The sequence below is a fragment of the Pseudophryne corroboree genome, unplaced genomic scaffold (genome assembly GCF_028390025.1).
Source record: "Pseudophryne corroboree isolate aPseCor3 unplaced genomic scaffold, aPseCor3.hap2 scaffold_897, whole genome shotgun sequence".
Taxonomy (NCBI): domain Eukaryota; kingdom Metazoa; phylum Chordata; class Amphibia; order Anura; family Myobatrachidae; genus Pseudophryne; species Pseudophryne corroboree.
The window spans coordinates 101,534-120,985 of NW_026970476.1; the positions used below are offsets into that span (position 1 = coordinate 101,534).

At 35.5% G+C, this 19,452-nt stretch overlaps 6 non-coding genes across 6 annotated transcripts; all 6 read left to right on the top strand.

Annotated features, from left to right (window-relative positions):
- The first annotated feature begins 772 nt into the window (after positions 1–772).
- Positions 773–865, top strand: TRNAI-UAU (transfer RNA isoleucine (anticodon UAU)). The gene is given in 2 exon segments: positions 773–810; positions 830–865. It is a non-coding gene; the product is annotated as a tRNA-Ile (tRNA).
- Positions 866–3,465: 2,600 nt separating this feature from the next.
- On the top strand, positions 3,466–3,558 carry TRNAI-UAU (transfer RNA isoleucine (anticodon UAU)). Its single transcript is given in 2 exon segments — positions 3,466–3,503; positions 3,523–3,558. It is a non-coding gene; the product is annotated as a tRNA-Ile (tRNA).
- Positions 3,559–7,957: 4,399 nt separating this feature from the next.
- TRNAI-UAU (transfer RNA isoleucine (anticodon UAU)) lies at positions 7,958–8,050 on the top strand. The gene is given in 2 exon segments: positions 7,958–7,995; positions 8,015–8,050. It is a non-coding gene; the product is annotated as a tRNA-Ile (tRNA).
- Positions 8,051–13,345: 5,295 nt separating this feature from the next.
- On the top strand, positions 13,346–13,438 carry TRNAI-UAU (transfer RNA isoleucine (anticodon UAU)). Its single transcript is given in 2 exon segments — positions 13,346–13,383; positions 13,403–13,438. It is a non-coding gene; the product is annotated as a tRNA-Ile (tRNA).
- Positions 13,439–16,028: 2,590 nt separating this feature from the next.
- On the top strand, positions 16,029–16,121 carry TRNAI-UAU (transfer RNA isoleucine (anticodon UAU)). The gene is given in 2 exon segments: positions 16,029–16,066; positions 16,086–16,121. It is a non-coding gene; the product is annotated as a tRNA-Ile (tRNA).
- A 2,608-nt stretch (positions 16,122–18,729) lies between these two features.
- TRNAI-UAU (transfer RNA isoleucine (anticodon UAU)) lies at positions 18,730–18,822 on the top strand. Its single transcript is given in 2 exon segments — positions 18,730–18,767; positions 18,787–18,822. It is a non-coding gene; the product is annotated as a tRNA-Ile (tRNA).
- The last annotated feature ends 630 nt before the right edge of the window (positions 18,823–19,452 follow it).

The following is a 19,452-nucleotide window of genomic DNA, read 5'->3' on the forward strand; positions in this document are numbered from 1 at the left end:
CCTTTTCTTATGTCATTAGTCATTGATTATAAACTGCTACCTTAATATTTAATATGATATTACAAAGGATAGAAGAAAGAAAGAAAAAACACAAACATGATTGTGCATTTAAGTTGTCAGCACACATCTGCTTTGGTTCAAATGCACTGCTTAGTCAACCAACAAAACAGCAATGGAAAAGATTAACATACTGTTGGTAAAGCAGTTGCATCAAATTGATTTTCTGCAATATAGCATGATAATCCATACTGACAGCTCTGGTTAGTACCAGCACATTTCTTGCTGGACTTGGTAATGCAAAGAACACAGTAAACAGCTTCACTTCTTTTCAAAAATAAATAATTGACTATTAAAAACCTATCAGTCTTCAATAAGGACATCAGTAAGCACCACTGGCATAATGGATAAGTCACTGCCCTCCTAAGCCAGGGGGTCCAAGTCCCATATGGGGTGGAAGTCATTACAGCAAGTGTCTCATCACTAGAGTTGATATTTTAGCCTTGCTTCAACTGTAAAACAGTCTTGCAGTGTTTAGCTTGTAAAAAATGACCACAGAAGCTAAAATATGACATTTATTATGATAACATTGTTGTTGTTTTTTTTAAACCTTTTCTATCATCGTGGACAGCTTATTCAAGTACCATCTGACATGCATGTTCATTTGTTGCTCATAATTCATCACAAAAAATGATTTTCTTTTTCAATTCTTATGACTGTACTGATTGTATTGAATAAAATCCACATCTAGCATAACCAATGAATGCTGCAAAGTGCTCCAGTGGTGCAATTGGTCAGCACGCGGTACTTATAAGACAGTATCTGTTGAGCAATGCTGAGGTTGTGAGTTCAAGCCTCACCTGGAGCATCTTTGTATACAGTTTTTTTCCCTTGACATTAGTCATTGATTATAAACTGCTACCTTAATATTTAATATGATATTACAAAGGATGGAAGAAAGAAAGAAAAATCACAAACATGATTGTGCATTTAAGTTGTCAGCACACATCTGCTTTGGTTCAAATGCACTGCATATCTTCCTTCAGTCAGCCAACAAAACAGCAATGGAAAAGATTAACATACTGTTGGTAAAGCAGTTGCATCAAATTGATTTTCTGCAATATAGCATGATAATCCATACTGACAGCTCTGGATAGTACCAGCACATTTCTTGCTGGACTTGGTAATGCAAAGAACACAGTTAACAGCTTCAATTTTTTTCAAAAATAAATAATTGACTATTAAAAACCTAACTGTCCTAAATAAGAACATCAGTAAGCACCACTGGCATAATGGGTAAGGCACTGTTCTCCTAAGCCAGTGGTTGTTGGTTTAAGTCCCGTCTGAGTTGGAAGTCATTACAGCAAGTGTCTCATCACTAGAGTTGATATTTTATCCTTGCTTCAACTGTAAAACAGTCTTGCAGCGTTTAGCTTGTAAAAAATTACCACAGAAGCTAAAATATGACATTAGTTATGATAACATTGTTGTTGTTGTTGTTTTTTAAACCTTTTCTATCACCGTGGACAGCTTATTCAAGTGCCATCTGGCATGCATGTTCCTTTGTTGCTCATCATTCATCACCAAAAATGATTTTCTTTTTCAATTCTTATGACTATACTGATTGTATTGAATAAAATCCACATCTAGCATAACCAATTAATGCTGAAAAGCGCTCCAGTGGCACAATTAGTCAGCGTACGGTACTTATAAGACAGTATCTGTTGAGCAATGCCGAGGTTGTGAGTTCAAGCCTCACATGGAGCATTTTTGTATACTGTTTTTTTTTCCTTTTCTTATGTCATTAGTCATTGATTATAAACTGCTACCTTAATATTTAATATGATATTACAAAGGATGGAAGAAAGAAAGAAAAAACACAAACATGATTGTGCATTTAAGTTGTCAGCACACATCTGCTTTGGTTCAAATGCACTGCATATCTTCCTTCAGTCAGCCAACAAAACAACAATGGAAAAGATTAACATACTGTTGGTAAAGCAGTTGCATCAAATTGATTTTCTGCAATATAGCATGATAATCCATACTGACAGCTCTGGTTAGTACCAGCACATTTCTTGCTGGACTTGGTAATGCAAAGAACACAGTAAACAGCTTCACTTTTTTTCAAAAATAAATAATTGACTATTAAAAACCTATCAGTCTTAAATAAGGACATCAGTAAGCACAACTGGCATAATGGATAAGGCACTGTTCTCCTAAGCCAGTGGTTGTGGGTTTAAGTCCCGTCTGAGTTGGAAGTCATTACAGCAAGTGCCTCATCACTAGAGTTGATATTTTATCCTTGCTTCAACTGTAAAACAGTCTTGCAGTGTTTAGCTTGTAAAAAATGACCACAGAAGCTAAAATATGACAAAAATAACATTGTTGTTGTTTTTTTTTAAACCTTTTCTATCATCGTGGGCAGATTATTCAAGTGCCATCTGGCATGCATGTTCCTTTGTTGCTCATCATTCATCACCAAAAATGATTTTCTTTTTCAATTCTTATGACTGTACTGATTGTATTGAATAAAATCCACATCTAGCATAACAAATTAAAACTACAAAGTGCTCCAGTGGCGCAATTGGTCTGCGCGCGGTAATTATAAAACAGTATCTGTTGAGCAATGCCGAGGTTTTGAGTTCAAGCCTCACCTGGAACATCTTTGTATACTGTTTTTTTTCCTTGTCATTAGTCATTGATTATAAACTGCTACCTTAATATTTAATATGATATTACAAAGGATGGAAGAAAGAAAGAAAAAACACAAACATGATTGTGCATTTAAGTTGTCAGCACACATCTGCTTTGGTTCAAATGCACTGCATATCTTCCTTCAGTCAGCCAACAAAACAGCAATGGAAAAGATTAACATACTGTTGCTAAAGCAGTTGCATCAAATTGATTTTCTGCAATATAGCATGATAATCCATACTGACAGCTCTGGATAGTACCAGCACATTTCTTGCAGGACTTGGTAATGCAAAGAACACAGTAAACAGCTTCAATTTTTTTCAAACATAAATAATTGACTATTAAAAACCTATCAGTCTTAAATAAAGACATCAGTAAGCACCACTGGCATAATGGGTAAGGCACTGTTCTCCTAAGCCAGTGATTGTGGGTTTAAGTCCCGTCTGAGTTGGAAGTTATTTACAGCAAGTGTCTCATCACTAGAGTTGATATTTTATCCTTGCTTCAACTGTAAAACAGTCTTGCAGTGTTTAGCTTGTAAAAAATGACCACAGAAGCTAAAATATGACATTAATTATGATAACATTGTTGTTGTTGTTTTTAAACCTTTTCTATCACCGTGGACAGCTTATTCAAGTGCCATCTAGCATGCATGTTCCTTTGTTGCTCATCATTCATCACCAAAAATGATTTTCTTTTTCAATTCTTATGACTGTACTGATTGTATTGAATAAAATCCACATCTAGCATAACCAATAAATGCTGCAAAGTGCTCCAGTGGCGCAATTGGTCAGCGCGCGGTACTTATAAGACAGTATCTGTTGAGCAATGCTGAGGTTGTGAGTTCAAGCCTCACCTGGAGCATCTTTGTACACTGTTTTTTTTCCTTTTCTTATGTCATTAGTCATTGATTATAAACTGCTACCTTAATATTTAATATGATATTACAAAGGATGGAAGAAAGAAAGAAAAATCACAAACATGATTGTGCATTTAAGTTGTCAGCACACATCTGCTTTGGTTCAAATGCACTGCATATCTTCCTTCAGTCAGCCAACAAAACAGCAATGGAAAAGATTAACATACTGTTGGTAAAGCAGTTGCATCAAATTGATTTTCTGCAATATAGCATGATAATCCATACTGACAGCTCTGGATAGTACCAGCACATTTCTTGCTGGACTTGGTAATGCAAAGAACACAGTTAACAGCTTCAATTTTTTTCAAAAATAAATAATTGACTATTAAAAACCTAACTGTCCTAAATAAGAACATCAGTAAGCACCACTGGCATAATGGGTAAGGCACTGTTCTCCTAAGCCAGTGGTTGTTGGTTTAAGTCCCGTCTGAGTTGGAAGTCATTACAGCAAGTGTCTCATCACTAGAGTTGATATTTTATCCTTGCTTCAACTGTAAAACAGTCTTGCAGCGTTTAGCTTGTAAAAAATGACCACAGAAGCTAAAATATGACATTAATTATGATAACATTGTTGTTGTTGTTTTTTAAACCTTTTCTATCACCGTGGACAGCTTATTCAAGTGCCATCTGGCATGCATGTTCCTTTGTTGCTCATCATTCATCACCAAAAATGATTTTCTTTTTCAATTCTTATGACTGTACTGATTGTATTGAATAAAATCCACATCTAGCATAACCAATTAATGCTGAAAAGCGCTCCAGTGGCGCAATTAGTCAGCGCACGGTACTTATAAGACAGAATCTGTTGAGCAATGCCGAGGTTGTGAGTTCAAGCCTCACATGGAGCATTTTTGTATACTGTTTTTTTTTCCTTTTCTTATGTCATTAGTCATTGATTATAAACTGCTACCTTAATATTTAATATGATATTACAAAGGATGGAAGAAAGAAAGAAAAAACACAAACATGATTGTGCATTTAAGTTGTCAGCACACATCTGCTTTGGTTCAAATGCACTGCATATCTTCCTTCAGTCAGCCAACAAAACAGCAATGGAAAAGATTAACATACTGTTGGTAAAGCAGTTGCATTAAATTGATTTTCTGCAATATAGCATGATAATCCATACTGACAGCTCTGGTTAGTACCAGCACATTTCTTGCTGGACTTGGTAATGCAAAGAACACAGTAAACAGCTTCACTTTTTTTCAAAAATAAATAATTGACTATTAAAAACCTATCAGTCTTAAATAAGGACATCAGTAAGCACCACTGCCATAATGGATAAGGCACTGTTCTCCTAAGCCAGTGGTTGTGGGTTTAAGTCCCGTCTGAGTTGGAAGTCATTACAGCAAGTGCCTCATCACTAGAGTTGATATTTTATCCTTGCTTCAACTGTAAAACAGTCTTGCAGTGTTTAGCTTGTAAAAAATGACCACAGAAGCTAAAATATGACAAAAATAACATTGTTGTTGTTTTTTTTTAAACCTTTTCTATCATCGTGGGCAGATTATTCAAGTGCCATCTGGCATGCATGTTCCTTTGTTGCTCATCATTCATCACCAAAAATGATTTTCTTTTTCAATTCTTATGACTGTACTGATTGTATTGAATAAAATCCACATCTAGCATAACAAATTAAAACTACAAAGTGCTCCAGTGGCGCAATTGGTCTGCGCGCGGTACTTATAAGACAGTATCTGTTGAGCAATGCCGAGGTTTTGAGTTCAAGCCTCACCTGGAACATCTTTGTATACTGTTTTTTTCCCTTGTCATTAGTCATTGATTATAAACTGCTACCTTAATATTTAATATGATATTACAAAGGATGGAAGAAAGAAAGAAAAAACACAAACATGATTGTGCATTTAATTTGTCAGCACACATCTGCTTTGGTTCAAATGCACTGCATATCTTCCTTCAGTCAGCCAACAAAACAGCAATGGAAAAGATTAACATACTGTTGGTAAAGCAGTTGCATCAAATTGATTTTCTGCAATATAGCATGATAATCCATACTGACAGCTCTGGATAGTACCAGCACATTTCTTGCAGGACTTGGTAATGCAAAGAACAAAGTAAACAGCTTCAATTTTTTTCAAACATAAATAATTGACTATTAAAAACCTATCAGTCTTAAATAAAGACATCAGTAAGCACCACTGGCATAATGGGTAAGGCACTGTTCTCCTAAGCCAGTGGTTGTTGGTTTAAGTCCCGTCTGAGTTGGAAGTCATTACAGCAAGTGTCTCATCACTAGAGTTGATATTTTATCCTTGCTTCAACTGTAAAACAGTCTTGCAGTGTTTAGCTTGTAAAAAATGACCACAGAAGCTAAAATATGACATTAATTATGATAACATTGTTGTTGTTGTTTTTTAAACCTTTTCTATCACCGTGGACAGCTTATTCAAGTGCCATCTGGCATGCATGTTCCTTTGTTGCTCATCATTCATCACCAAAAATGATTTTCTTTTTCAATTCTTATGACTGTACTGATTGTATTGAATAAAATCCACATCTAGCATAACCAATTAATGCTGAAAAGCGCTCCAGTGGCGCAATTAGTCAGCGCACGGTACTTATAAGACAGAATCTGTTGAGCAATGCCGAGGTTGTGAGTTCAAGCCTCACATGGAGCATTTTTGTATACTGTTTTTTTTTCCTTTTCTTATGTCATTAGTCATTGATTATAAACTGCTACCTTAATATTTAATATGATATTACAAAGGATGGAAGAAAGAAAGAAAAAACACAAACATGATTGTGCATTTAAGTTGTCAGCACACATCTGCTTTGGTTCAAATGCACTGCATATCTTCCTTCAGTCAGCCAACAAAACAGCAATGGAAAAGATTAACATACTGTTGGTAAAGCAGTTGCATTAAATTGATTTTCTGCAATATAGCATGATAATCCATACTGACAGCTCTGGTTAGTACCAGCACATTTCTTGCTGGACTTGGTAATGCAAAGAACACAGTAAACAGCTTCACTTTTTTTCAAAAATAAATAATTGACTATTAAAAACCTATCAGTCTTAAATAAGGACATCAGTAAGCACCACTGCCATAATGGATAAGGCACTGTTCTCCTAAGCCAGTGGTTGTGGGTTTAAGTCCCGTCTGAGTTGGAAGTCATTACAGCAAGTGCCTCATCACTAGAGTTGATATTTTATCCTTGCTTCAACTGTAAAACAGTCTTGCAGTGTTTAGCTTGTAAAAAATGACCACAGAAGCTAAAATATGACAAAAATAACATTGTTGTTGTTTTTTTTTAAACCTTTTCTATCATCGTGGGCAGATTATTCAAGTGCCATCTGGCATGCATGTTCCTTTGTTGCTCATCATTCATCACCAAAAATGATTTTCTTTTTCAATTCTTATGACTGTACTGATTGTATTGAATAAAATCCACATCTAGCATAACAAATTAAAACTACAAAGTGCTCCAGTGGCGCAATTGGTCTGCGCGCGGTACTTATAAGACAGTATCTGTTGAGCAATGCCGAGGTTTTGAGTTCAAGCCTCACCTGGAACATCTTTGTATACTGTTTTTTTCCCTTGTCATTAGTCATTGATTATAAACTGCTACCTTAATATTTAATATGATATTACAAAGGATGGAAGAAAGAAAGAAAAAACACAAACATGATTGTGCATTTAATTTGTCAGCACACATCTGCTTTGGTTCAAATGCACTGCATATCTTCCTTCAGTCAGCCAACAAAACAGCAATGGAAAAGATTAACATACTGTTGGTAAAGCAGTTGCATCAAATTGATTTTCTGCAATATAGCATGATAATCCATACTGAGAGCTCTGGATAGTACCAGCACATTTCTTTCAGGACTTGGTAATGCAAAGAACACAGTAAACAGCTTCAATGTTTTTCAAACATAAATAATTGACTATTAAAAACCTATCAGTCTTAAATAAAGACATCAGTAAGCACCACTGGCATAATGGGTAAGGCACTGTTCTCCTAAGCCAGTGATTGTGGGTTTAAGTCCCGTCTGAGTTGGAAGTTATTTACAGCAAGTGTCTCATCACTAGAGTTGATATTTTATCCTTGCTTCAACTGTAAAATAGTCTTGCAGTGTTTAGCTTGTAAAAAATGACCACAGAAGCTAAAATATGACATTAATTATGATAACATTGTTGTTGTTGTTTTTTAAACCTTTTCTATCACCGTGGACAGCTTATTCAAGTGCCATCTAGCATGCATGTTCCTTTGTTGCTCATCATTCATCACCAAAAATGATTTTCTTTTTCAATTCTTATGACTGTACTGATTGTATTGAATAAAATCAACATCTAGCATAACCAATAAATGCTGCAAAGTGCTCCAGTGGCGCAATTGGTCAGCGCGCGGTACTTATAAGACAGTATCTGTTGAGCAATGCTGAGGTTGTGAGTTCAAGCCTCACCTGGAGCATCTTTGTACATTGTTTTTTTCCTTTTCTTATGTCATTAGTCATTGATTATAAACTGCTACCTTAATATTTAATATGATATTACAAAGGATGGAAGAAAGAAAGAAAAAACACAAACATGATTGTGCATTTAAGTTGTCAGCACACATCTGCTTTGGTTCAAATGCACTGCATATCTTCCTTCAGTCAGCCAACAAAACAGCAATGGAAAAGATTAACATACTGTTGGTAAAGCAGTTGCATCAAATTGATTTTCTGCAATATAGCATGATAATCCATACTGACAGCTCTGGATAGTACCAGCACATTTCTTGCTGGACTTGGTAATGCAAAGAACACAGTAAACAGCTTCACTTTTTTTCAAAAATAAATAATTGACTATTAAAAACCTATCAGTCTTAAATAAGGACATCAGTAAGCACAACTGGCATAATGGATAAGGCACTGTTCTCCTAAGCCAGTGGTTGTGGGTTTAAGTCCCGTCTGAGTTGGAAGTCATTACAGCAAGTGCCTCATCACTAGAGTTGATATTTTATCCTTGCTTCAACTGTAAAACAGTCTTGCAGTGTTTAGCTTGTAAAAAATGACCACAGAAGCTAAAATATGACAAAAATAACATTGTTGTTGTTTTTTTTTAAACCTTTTCTATCATCGTGGGCAGATTATTCAAGTGCCATCTGGCATGCATGTTCCTTTGTTGCTCATCATTCATCACCAAAAATGATTTTCTTTTTCAATTCTTATGACTGTACTGATTGTATTGAATAAAATCCACATCTAGCATGACAAATTAAAACTACAAAGTGCTCCAGTGGCGCAATTGGTCTGCGCGCGGTACTTATAAGACAGTATCTGTTGAGCATTGCCGAGGTTTTGAGTTCAAGCATCACCTGGAACATCTTTGTTTACTGTTTTTTTTCCTTTTCTTATGTCATTAGTCATTGATTATAAACTGCTACCTTAATATTTAATATGATATTACAAAGGATGGAAGAAAGAAAGAAAAATCACAAACATGATTGTGCATTTAAGTTGTCAGCACACATCTGCTTTGGTTCAAATGCACTGCATATCTTCCTTCAGTCAGCCAACAAAACAGCAATGGAAAAGATTAACATACTGTTGGTAAAGCAGTTGCATCAAATTGATTTTCTGCAATATAGCATGATAATCCATACTGACAGCTCTGGATAGTACCAGCACATTTCTTGCTGGACTTGGTAATGCAAAGAACACAGTTAACAGCTTCAATTTTTTTCAAAAATAAATAATTGACTATTAAAAACCTAACTGTCCTAAATAAGAACATCAGTAAGCACCACTGGCATAATGGGTAAGGCACTGTTCTCCTAAGCCAGTGGTTGTTGGTTTAAGTCCCGTCTGAGTTGGAAGTCATTACAGCAAGTGTCTCATCACTAGAGTTGATATTTTATCCTTGCTTCAACTGTAAAACAGTCTTGCAGCGTTTAGCTTGTAAAAAATGACCACAGAAGCTAAAATATGACATTAATTATGATAACATTGTTGTTGTTGTTTTTTAAACCTTTTCTATCACCGTGGACAGCTTATTCAAGTGCCATCTGGCATGCATGTTCCTTTGTTGCTCATCATTCATCACCAAAAATGATTTTCTTTTTCAATTCTTATGACTGTACTGATTGTATTGAATAAAATCCACATCTAGCATAACCAATTAATGCTGAAAAGCGCTCCAGTGGCGCAATTAGTCAGCGCACGGTACTTATAAGACAGAATCTGTTGAGCAATGCCGAGGTTGTGAGTTCAAGCCTCACATGGAGCATTTTTGTATACTGTTTTTTTTTCCTTTTCTTATGTCATTAGTCATTGATTATAAACTGCTACCTTAATATTTAATATGATATTACAAAGGATGGAAGAAAGAAAGAAAAAACACAAACATGATTGTGCATTTAAGTTGTCAGCACACATCTGCTTTGGTTCAAATGCACTGCATATCTTCCTTCAGTCAGCCAACAAAACAGCAATGGAAAAGATTAACATACTGTTGGTAAAGCAGTTGCATTAAATTGATTTTCTGCAATATAGCATGATAATCCATACTGACAGCTCTGGTTAGTACCAGCACATTTCTTGCTGGACTTGGTAATGCAAAGAACACAGTAAACAGCTTCACTTTTTTTCAAAAATAAATAATTGACTATTAAAAACCTATCAGTCTTAAATAAGGACATCAGTAAGCACCACTGCCATAATGGATAAGGCACTGTTCTCCTAAGCCAGTGGTTGTGGGTTTAAGTCCCGTCTGAGTTGGAAGTCATTACAGCAAGTGCCTCATCACTAGAGTTGATATTTTATCCTTGCTTCAACTGTAAAACAGTCTTGCAGTGTTTAGCTTGTAAAAAATGACCACAGAAGCTAAAATATGACAAAAATAACATTGTTGTTGTTTTTTTTTAAACCTTTTCTATCATCGTGGGCAGATTATTCAAGTGCCATCTGGCATGCATGTTCCTTTGTTGCTCATCATTCATCACCAAAAATGATTTTCTTTTTCAATTCTTATGACTGTACTGATTGTATTGAATAAAATCCACATCTAGCATAACAAATTAAAACTACAAAGTGCTCCAGTGGCGCAATTGGTCTGCGCGCGGTACTTATAAGACAGTATCTGTTGAGCAATGCCGAGGTTTTGAGTTCAAGCCTCACCTGGAACATCTTTGTATACTGTTTTTTTCCCTTGTCATTAGTCATTGATTATAAACTGCTACCTTAATATTTAATATGATATTACAAAGGATGGAAGAAAGAAAGAAAAAACACAAACATGATTGTGCATTTAATTTGTCAGCACACATCTGCTTTGGTTCAAATGCACTGCATATCTTCCTTCAGTCAGCCAACAAAACAGCAATGGAAAAGATTAACATACTGTTGGTAAAGCAGTTGCATCAAATTGATTTTCTGCAATATAGCATGATAATCCATACTGACAGCTCTGGATAGTACCAGCACATTTCTTGCAGGACTTGGTAATGCAAAGAACAAAGTAAACAGCTTCAATTTTTTTCAAACATAAATAATTGACTATTAAAAACCTATCAGTCTTAAATAAAGACATCAGTAAGCACCACTGGCATAATGGGTAAGGCACTGTTCTCCTAAGCCAGTGGTTGTTGGTTTAAGTCCCGTCTGAGTTGGAAGTCATTACAGCAAGTGTCTCATCACTAGAGTTGATATTTTATCCTTGCTTCAACTGTAAAACAGTCTTGCAGTGTTTAGCTTGTAAAAAATGACCACAGAAGCTAAAATATGACATTAATTATGATAACATTGTTGTTGTTGTTTTTTAAACCTTTTCTATCACCGTGGACAGCTTATTCAAGTGCCATCTGGCATGCATGTTCCTTTGTTGCTCATCATTCATCACCAAAAATGATTTTCTTTTTCAATTCTTATGACTGTACTGATTGTATTGAATAAAATCCACATCTAGCATAACCAATTAATGCTGAAAAGCGCTCCAGTGGCGCAATTAGTCAGCGCACGGTACTTATAAGACAGAATCTGTTGAGCAATGCCGAGGTTGTGAGTTCAAGCCTCACATGGAGCATTTTTGTATACTGTTTTTTTTTCCTTTTCTTATGTCATTAGTCATTGATTATAAACTGCTACCTTAATATTTAATATGATATTACAAAGGATGGAAGAAAGAAAGAAAAAACACAAACATGATTGTGCATTTAAGTTGTCAGCACACATCTGCTTTGGTTCAAATGCACTGCATATCTTCCTTCAGTCAGCCAACAAAACAGCAATGGAAAAGATTAACATACTGTTGGTAAAGCAGTTGCATTAAATTGATTTTCTGCAATATAGCATGATAATCCATACTGACAGCTCTGGTTAGTACCAGCACATTTCTTGCTGGACTTGGTAATGCAAAGAACACAGTAAACAGCTTCACTTTTTTTCAAAAATAAATAATTGACTATTAAAAACCTATCAGTCTTAAATAAGGACATCAGTAAGCACCACTGCCATAATGGATAAGGCACTGTTCTCCTAAGCCAGTGGTTGTGGGTTTAAGTCCCGTCTGAGTTGGAAGTCATTACAGCAAGTGCCTCATCACTAGAGTTGATATTTTATCCTTGCTTCAACTGTAAAACAGTCTTGCAGTGTTTAGCTTGTAAAAAATGACCACAGAAGCTAAAATATGACAAAAATAACATTGTTGTTGTTTTTTTTTAAACCTTTTCTATCATCGTGGGCAGATTATTCAAGTGCCATCTGGCATGCATGTTCCTTTGTTGCTCATCATTCATCACCAAAAATGATTTTCTTTTTCAATTCTTATGACTGTACTGATTGTATTGAATAAAATCCACATCTAGCATAACAAATTAAAACTACAAAGTGCTCCAGTGGCGCAATTGGTCTGCGCGCGGTACTTATAAGACAGTATCTGTTGAGCAATGCCGAGGTTTTGAGTTCAAGCCTCACCTGGAACATCTTTGTATACTGTTTTTTTCCCTTGTCATTAGTCATTGATTATAAACTGCTACCTTAATATTTAATATGATATTACAAAGGATGGAAGAAAGAAAGAAAAAACACAAACATGATTGTGCATTTAATTTGTCAGCACACATCTGCTTTGGTTCAAATGCACTGCATATCTTCCTTCAGTCAGCCAACAAAACAGCAATGGAAAAGATTAACATACTGTTGGTAAAGCAGTTGCATCAAATTGATTTTCTGCAATATAGCATGATAATCCATACTGAGAGCTCTGGATAGTACCAGCACATTTCTTTCAGGACTTGGTAATGCAAAGAACACAGTAAACAGCTTCAATGTTTTTCAAACATAAATAATTGACTATTAAAAACCTATCAGTCTTAAATAAAGACATCAGTAAGCACCACTGGCATAATGGGTAAGGCACTGTTCTCCTAAGCCAGTGATTGTGGGTTTAAGTCCCGTCTGAGTTGGAAGTTATTTACAGCAAGTGTCTCATCACTAGAGTTGATATTTTATCCTTGCTTCAACTGTAAAATAGTCTTGCAGTGTTTAGCTTGTAAAAAATGACCACAGAAGCTAAAATATGACATTAATTATGATAACATTGTTGTTGTTGTTTTTTAAACCTTTTCTATCACCGTGGACAGCTTATTCAAGTGCCATCTAGCATGCATGTTCCTTTGTTGCTCATCATTCATCACCAAAAATGATTTTCTTTTTCAATTCTTATGACTGTACTGATTGTATTGAATAAAATCAACATCTAGCATAACCAATAAATGCTGCAAAGTGCTCCAGTGGCGCAATTGGTCAGCGCGCGGTACTTATAAGACAGTATCTGTTGAGCAATGCTGAGGTTGTGAGTTCAAGCCTCACCTGGAGCATCTTTGTACATTGTTTTTTTCCTTTTCTTATGTCATTAGTCATTGATTATAAACTGCTACCTTAATATTTAATATGATATTACAAAGGATGGAAGAAAGAAAGAAAAAACACAAACATGATTGTGCATTTAAGTTGTCAGCACACATCTGCTTTGGTTCAAATGCACTGCATATCTTCCTTCAGTCAGCCAACAAAACAGCAATGGAAAAGATTAACATACTGTTGGTAAAGCAGTTGCATCAAATTGATTTTCTGCAATATAGCATGATAATCCATACTGACAGCTCTGGTTAGTACCAGCACATTTCTTGCTGGACTTGGTAATGCAAAGAACACAGTAAACAGCTTCACTTTTTTTCAAAAATAAATAATTGACTATTAAAAACCTATCAGTCTTAAATAAGGACATCAGTAAGCACAACTGGCATAATGGATAAGGCACTGTTCTCCTAAGCCAGTGGTTGTGGGTTTAAGTCCCGTCTGAGTTGGAAGTCATTACAGCAAGTGCCTCATCACTAGAGTTGATATTTTATCCTTGCTTCAACTGTAAAACAGTCTTGCAGTGTTTAGCTTGTAAAAAATGACCACAGAAGCTAAAATATGACAAAAATAACATTGTTGTTGTTTTTTTTTAAACCTTTTCTATCATCGTGGGCAGATTATTCAAGTGCCATCTGGCATGCATGTTCCTTTGTTGCTCATCATTCATCACCAAAAATGATTTTCTTTTTCAATTCTTATGACTGTACTGATTGTATTGAATAAAATCCACATCTAGCATGACAAATTAAAACTACAAAGTGCTCCAGTGGCGCAATTGGTCTGCGCGCGGTACTTATAAGACAGTATCTGTTGAGCATTGCCGAGGTTTTGAGTTCAAGCATCACCTGGAACATCTTTGTTTACTGTTTTTTTTCCTTGTCATTAGTCATTGATTATAAACTGCTACCTTAATATTTAATATGATATTACAAAGGATGGAAGAAAGAAAGAAAAAACACAAACATGATTGTGCATTTAAGTTGTCAGCACACATCTGCTTTGGTTCAAATGCACTGCATATCTTCCTTCAGTCAGCCAACAAAACAGCAGTGGAAAAGATTAACATACTGTTGGTAAAGCAGTTGCATCAAATTGATTTTCTGCAATATAGCATGATAATCCATACTGACAGCTCTGGTTAGTACCAGCACATTTCTTGCTGGACTTGGTAATGCAAAGAACACAGTAAACAGCTTCACTTTTTTTCAAAAATAAATAATTGACTATTAAAAACCTATCAGTCTTAAATAAGGACATCAGTAAGCACAACTGGCATAATGGATAAGGCACTGTTCTCCTAAGCCAGTGGTTGTGGGTTTAAGTCCCGTCTGAGTTGGAAGTCATTACAGCAAGTGCCTCATCACTAGAGTTGATATTTTATCCTTGCTTCAACTGTAAAACAGTCTTGCAGTGTTTAGCTTGTAAAAAATGACCACAGAAGCTAAAATATGACAAAAATAACATTGTTGTTGTTTTTTTTTAAACCTTTTCTATCATCGTGGGCAGATTATTCAAGTGCCATCTGGCATGCATGTTCCTTTGTTGCTCATCATTCATCACCAAAAATGATTTTCTTTTTCAATTCTTATGACTGTACTGATTGTATTGAATAAAATCCACATCTAGCATAACAAATTAAAACTACAAAGTGCTCCAGTGGCGCAATTGGTCTGCGCGCGGTACTTATAAGACAGTATCTGTTGAGCAATGCCGAGGTTTTGAGTTCAAGCCTCACCTGGAACATCTTTGTATACTGTTTTTTTTCCTTGTCATTAGTCATTGATTATAAACTGCTACCTTAATATTTAATATGATATTACAAAGGATGGAAGAAAGAAAGAAAAAACACAAACATGATTGTGCATTTAAGTTGTCAGCACACATCTGCTTTGGTTCAAATGCACTGCATATCTTCCTTCAGTCAGCCAACAAAACAGCAATGGAAAAGATTAACATACTGTTGGTAAAGCAGTTGCATCAAATTGATTTTCTGCAATATAGCATGATAATCCATACTGACAGCTCTGGATAGTACCAGCACATTTCTTGCAGGACTTGGTAATGCAAAGAACACAGTAAACAGCTTCAAATTTTTTTCAAACATAAATAATTGACTATTAAAAACCTATCAGTCTTAAATAAAGACATCAGTAAGCACCACTGGCATAATGGGTAAGGCACTGTTCTCCTAAGCCAGTGATTGTGGGTTTAAGTCCCGTCTGAGTTGGAAGTTATTTACAGCAAGTGTCTCATCACTAGAGTTGATATTTTATCCTTGCTTCAACTGTAAAACAGTCTTGCAGTGTTTAGCTTGTAAAAAATGACCACAGAAGCTAAAATATGACATTAATTATGATAACATTGTTGTTGTTGTTTTTAAACCTTTTCTATCACCGTGGACAGCTTATTCAAGTGCCATCTAGCATGCATGTTCCTTTGTTGCTCATCATTCATCACCAAAAATGATTTTCTTTTTCAATTCTTATGACTGTACTGATTGTATTGAATAAAATCCACATCTAGCATAACCAATAAATGCTGCAAAGTGCTCCAGTGGCGCAATTGGTCAGCGCGCGGTACTTATAAGACAGTATCTGTTGAGCAATGCTGAGGTTGTGAGTTCAAGCCTCACCTGGAGCATCTTTGTACATTGTTTTTTTTCCTTTTCTTATGTCATTAGTCATTGATTATAAACTGCTACCTTAATATTTAATATGATATTACAAAGGATGGAAGAAAGAAAGAAAAATCACAAACATGATTGTGCATTTAAGTTGTCAGCACACATCTGCTTTGGTTCAAATGCACTGCATATCTTCCTTCAGTCAGCCAACAAAACAGCAATGGAAAAGATTAACATACTGTTGGTAAAGCAGTTGCATCAAATTGATTTTCTGCAATATAGCATGATAATCCATACTGACAGCTCTGGATAGTACCAGCACATTTCTTGCTGGACTTGGTAATGCAAAGAACACAGTTAACAGCTTCAATTTTTTTCAAAAATAAATAATTGACTATTAAAAACCTAACTGTCCTAAATAAGAACATCAGTAAGCACCACTGGCATAATGGGTAAGGCACTGTTCTCCTAAGCCAGTGGTTGTTGGTTTAAGTCCCGTCTGAGTTGGAAGTCATTACAGCAAGTGTCTCATCACTAGAGTTGATATTTTATCCTTGCTTCAACTGTAAAACAGTCTTGCAGCGTTTAGCTTGTAAAAAATGACCACAGAAGCTAAAATATGACATTAATTATGATAACATTGTTGTTGTTGTTTTTTAAACCTTTTCTATCACCGTGGACAGCTTATTCAAGTGCCATCTGGCATGCATGTTCCTTTGTTGCTCATCATTCATCACCAAAAATGATTTTCTTTTTCAATTCTTATGACTGTACTGATTGTATTGAATAAAATCCACATCTAGCATAACCAATTAATGCTGAAAAGCGCTCCAGTGGCGCAATTAGTCAGCGCACGGTACTTATAAGACAGAATCTGTTGAGCAATGCCGAGGTTGTGAGTTCAAGCCTCACATGGAGCATTTTTGTATACTGTTTTTTTTTCCTTTTCTTATGTCATTAGTCATTGATTATAAACTGCTACCTTAATATTTAATATGATATTACAAAGGATGGAAGAAAGAAAGAAAAAACACAAACATGATTGTGCATTTAAGTTGTCAGCACACATCTGCTTTGGTTCAAATGCACTGCATATCTTCCTTCAGTCAGCCAACAAAACAGCAATGGAAAAGATTAACATACTGTTGGTAAAGCAGTTGCATTAAATTGATTTTCTGCAATATAGCGTGATAATCCATACTGACAGCTCTGGTTAGTACCAGCACATTTCTTGCTGGACTTGGTAATGCAAAGAACACAGTAAACAGCTTCACTTTTTTTCAAAAATAAATAATTTACTATTAAAAACCTATCAGTCTTAAATAAGGACATCAGTAAGCACCACTGCCATAATGGATAAGGCACTGTTCTCCTAAGCCAGTGGTTGTGGGTTTAAGTCCCGTCTGAGTTGGAAGTCATTACAGCAAGTGCCTCATCACTAGAGTTGATATTTTATCCTTGCTTCAACTGTAAAACAGTCTTGCAGTGTTTAGCTTGTAAAAAATGACCACAGAAGCTAAAATATGACAAAAATAACATTGTTGTTGTTTTTTTTTAAACCTTTTCTATCATCGTGGGCAGATTATTCAAGTGCCATCTGGCATGCATGTTCCTTTGTTGCTCATCATTCATCACCAAAAATGATTTTCTTTTTCAATTCTTATGACTGTACTGATTGTATTGAATAAAATCCACATCTAGCATAACAAATTAAAACTACAAAGTGCTCCAGTGGCGCAATTGGTCTGCGCGCGGTACTTATAAGACAGTATCTGTTGAGCAATGCCGAGGTTTTGAGTTCAAGCCTCACCTGGAACATCTTTGTATACTGTTTTTTTCCCTTGTCATTAGTCATTGATTATAAACTGCTACCTTAATATTTAATATGATATTACAAAGGATGGAAGAAAGAAAGAAAAAACACAAACATGATTGTGCATTTAATTTGTCAGCACACATCTGCTTTGGTTCAAATGCACTGCATATCTTCCTTCAGTCAGCCAACAAAACAGCAGTGGAAAAGATTAACATACTGTTGGTAAAGCAGTTGCATCAAATTGATTTTCTGCAATATAGCATGATAATCCATACTGAGAGCTCTGGGTAGTACCAGCACATTTCTTTCAGGACTTGGTAATGCAAAGAACACAGTAAACAGCTTCAATGTTTTTCAAACATAGATAATTGACTATTAAAAACCTATCAGTCTTAAATAAAGACATCAGTAAGCACCACTGGCATAATGGGTAAGGCACTGTTCTCCTAAGCCAGTGATTGTGGGTTTAAGTCCCGTCTGAGTTGGAAGTTATTTACAGCAAGTGTCTCATCACTAGAGTTGATATTTTATCCTTGCTTCAACTGTAAAACAGTCTTGCAGTGTTTAGCTTGTAAAAAATGACCACAGAAGCTAAAATATGACATTAATTATGATAACATTGTTGTTGTTGTTGTTTTTTAAACCTTTTCTATCACCGTGGACAGCTTATTCAAGTGCCATCTAGCATGCATGTTCCTTTGTTGCTCATCATTCATCACCAAAAATGATTTTCTTTTTCAATTCTTATGACTGTACTGATTGTATTGAATAAAATCAACATCTAGCATAACCAATAAATGCTGCAAAGTGCTCCAGTGGCGCAATTGGTCAGCGCGCGGTACTTATAAGACAGTATCTGTTGAGCAATGCTGAGGTTGTGAGTTCAAGCCTCACCTGGAGCATCTTTGTACATTGTTTTTTTCCTTTTCTTATGTCATTAGTCATTGATTATAAACTGCTACCTTAATATTTAATATGATATTACAAAGGATGGAAGAAAGAAAGAAAAAACACAAACATGATTGTGCATTTAAGTTGTCAGCACACATCTGCTTTGGTTCAAATGCACTGCATATCTTCCTTCAGTCAGCCAACAAAACAGCAATGGAAAAGATTAACATACTGTTGGTAAAGCAGTTGCATCAAATTGATTTTCTGCAATATAGCATGATAATCCATACTGACAGCTCTGGTTAGTACCAGCACATTTCTTGCTGGACTTGGTAATGCAAAGAACACAGTAAACAGCTTCACTTTTTTTCAAAAATAAATAATTGACTATTAAAAACCTATCAGTCTTAAATAAGGACATCAGTAAGCACAACTGGCATAATGGATAAGGCACTGTTCTCCTAAGCCAGTGGTTGTGGGTTTAAGTCCCGTCTGAGTTGGAAGTCATTACAGCAAGTGCCTCATCACTAGAGTTGATATTTTATCCTTGCTTCAACTGTAAAACAGTCTTGCAGTGTTTAGCTTGTAAAAAATGACCACAGAAGCTAAAATATGACAAAAATAACATTGTTGTTGTTTTT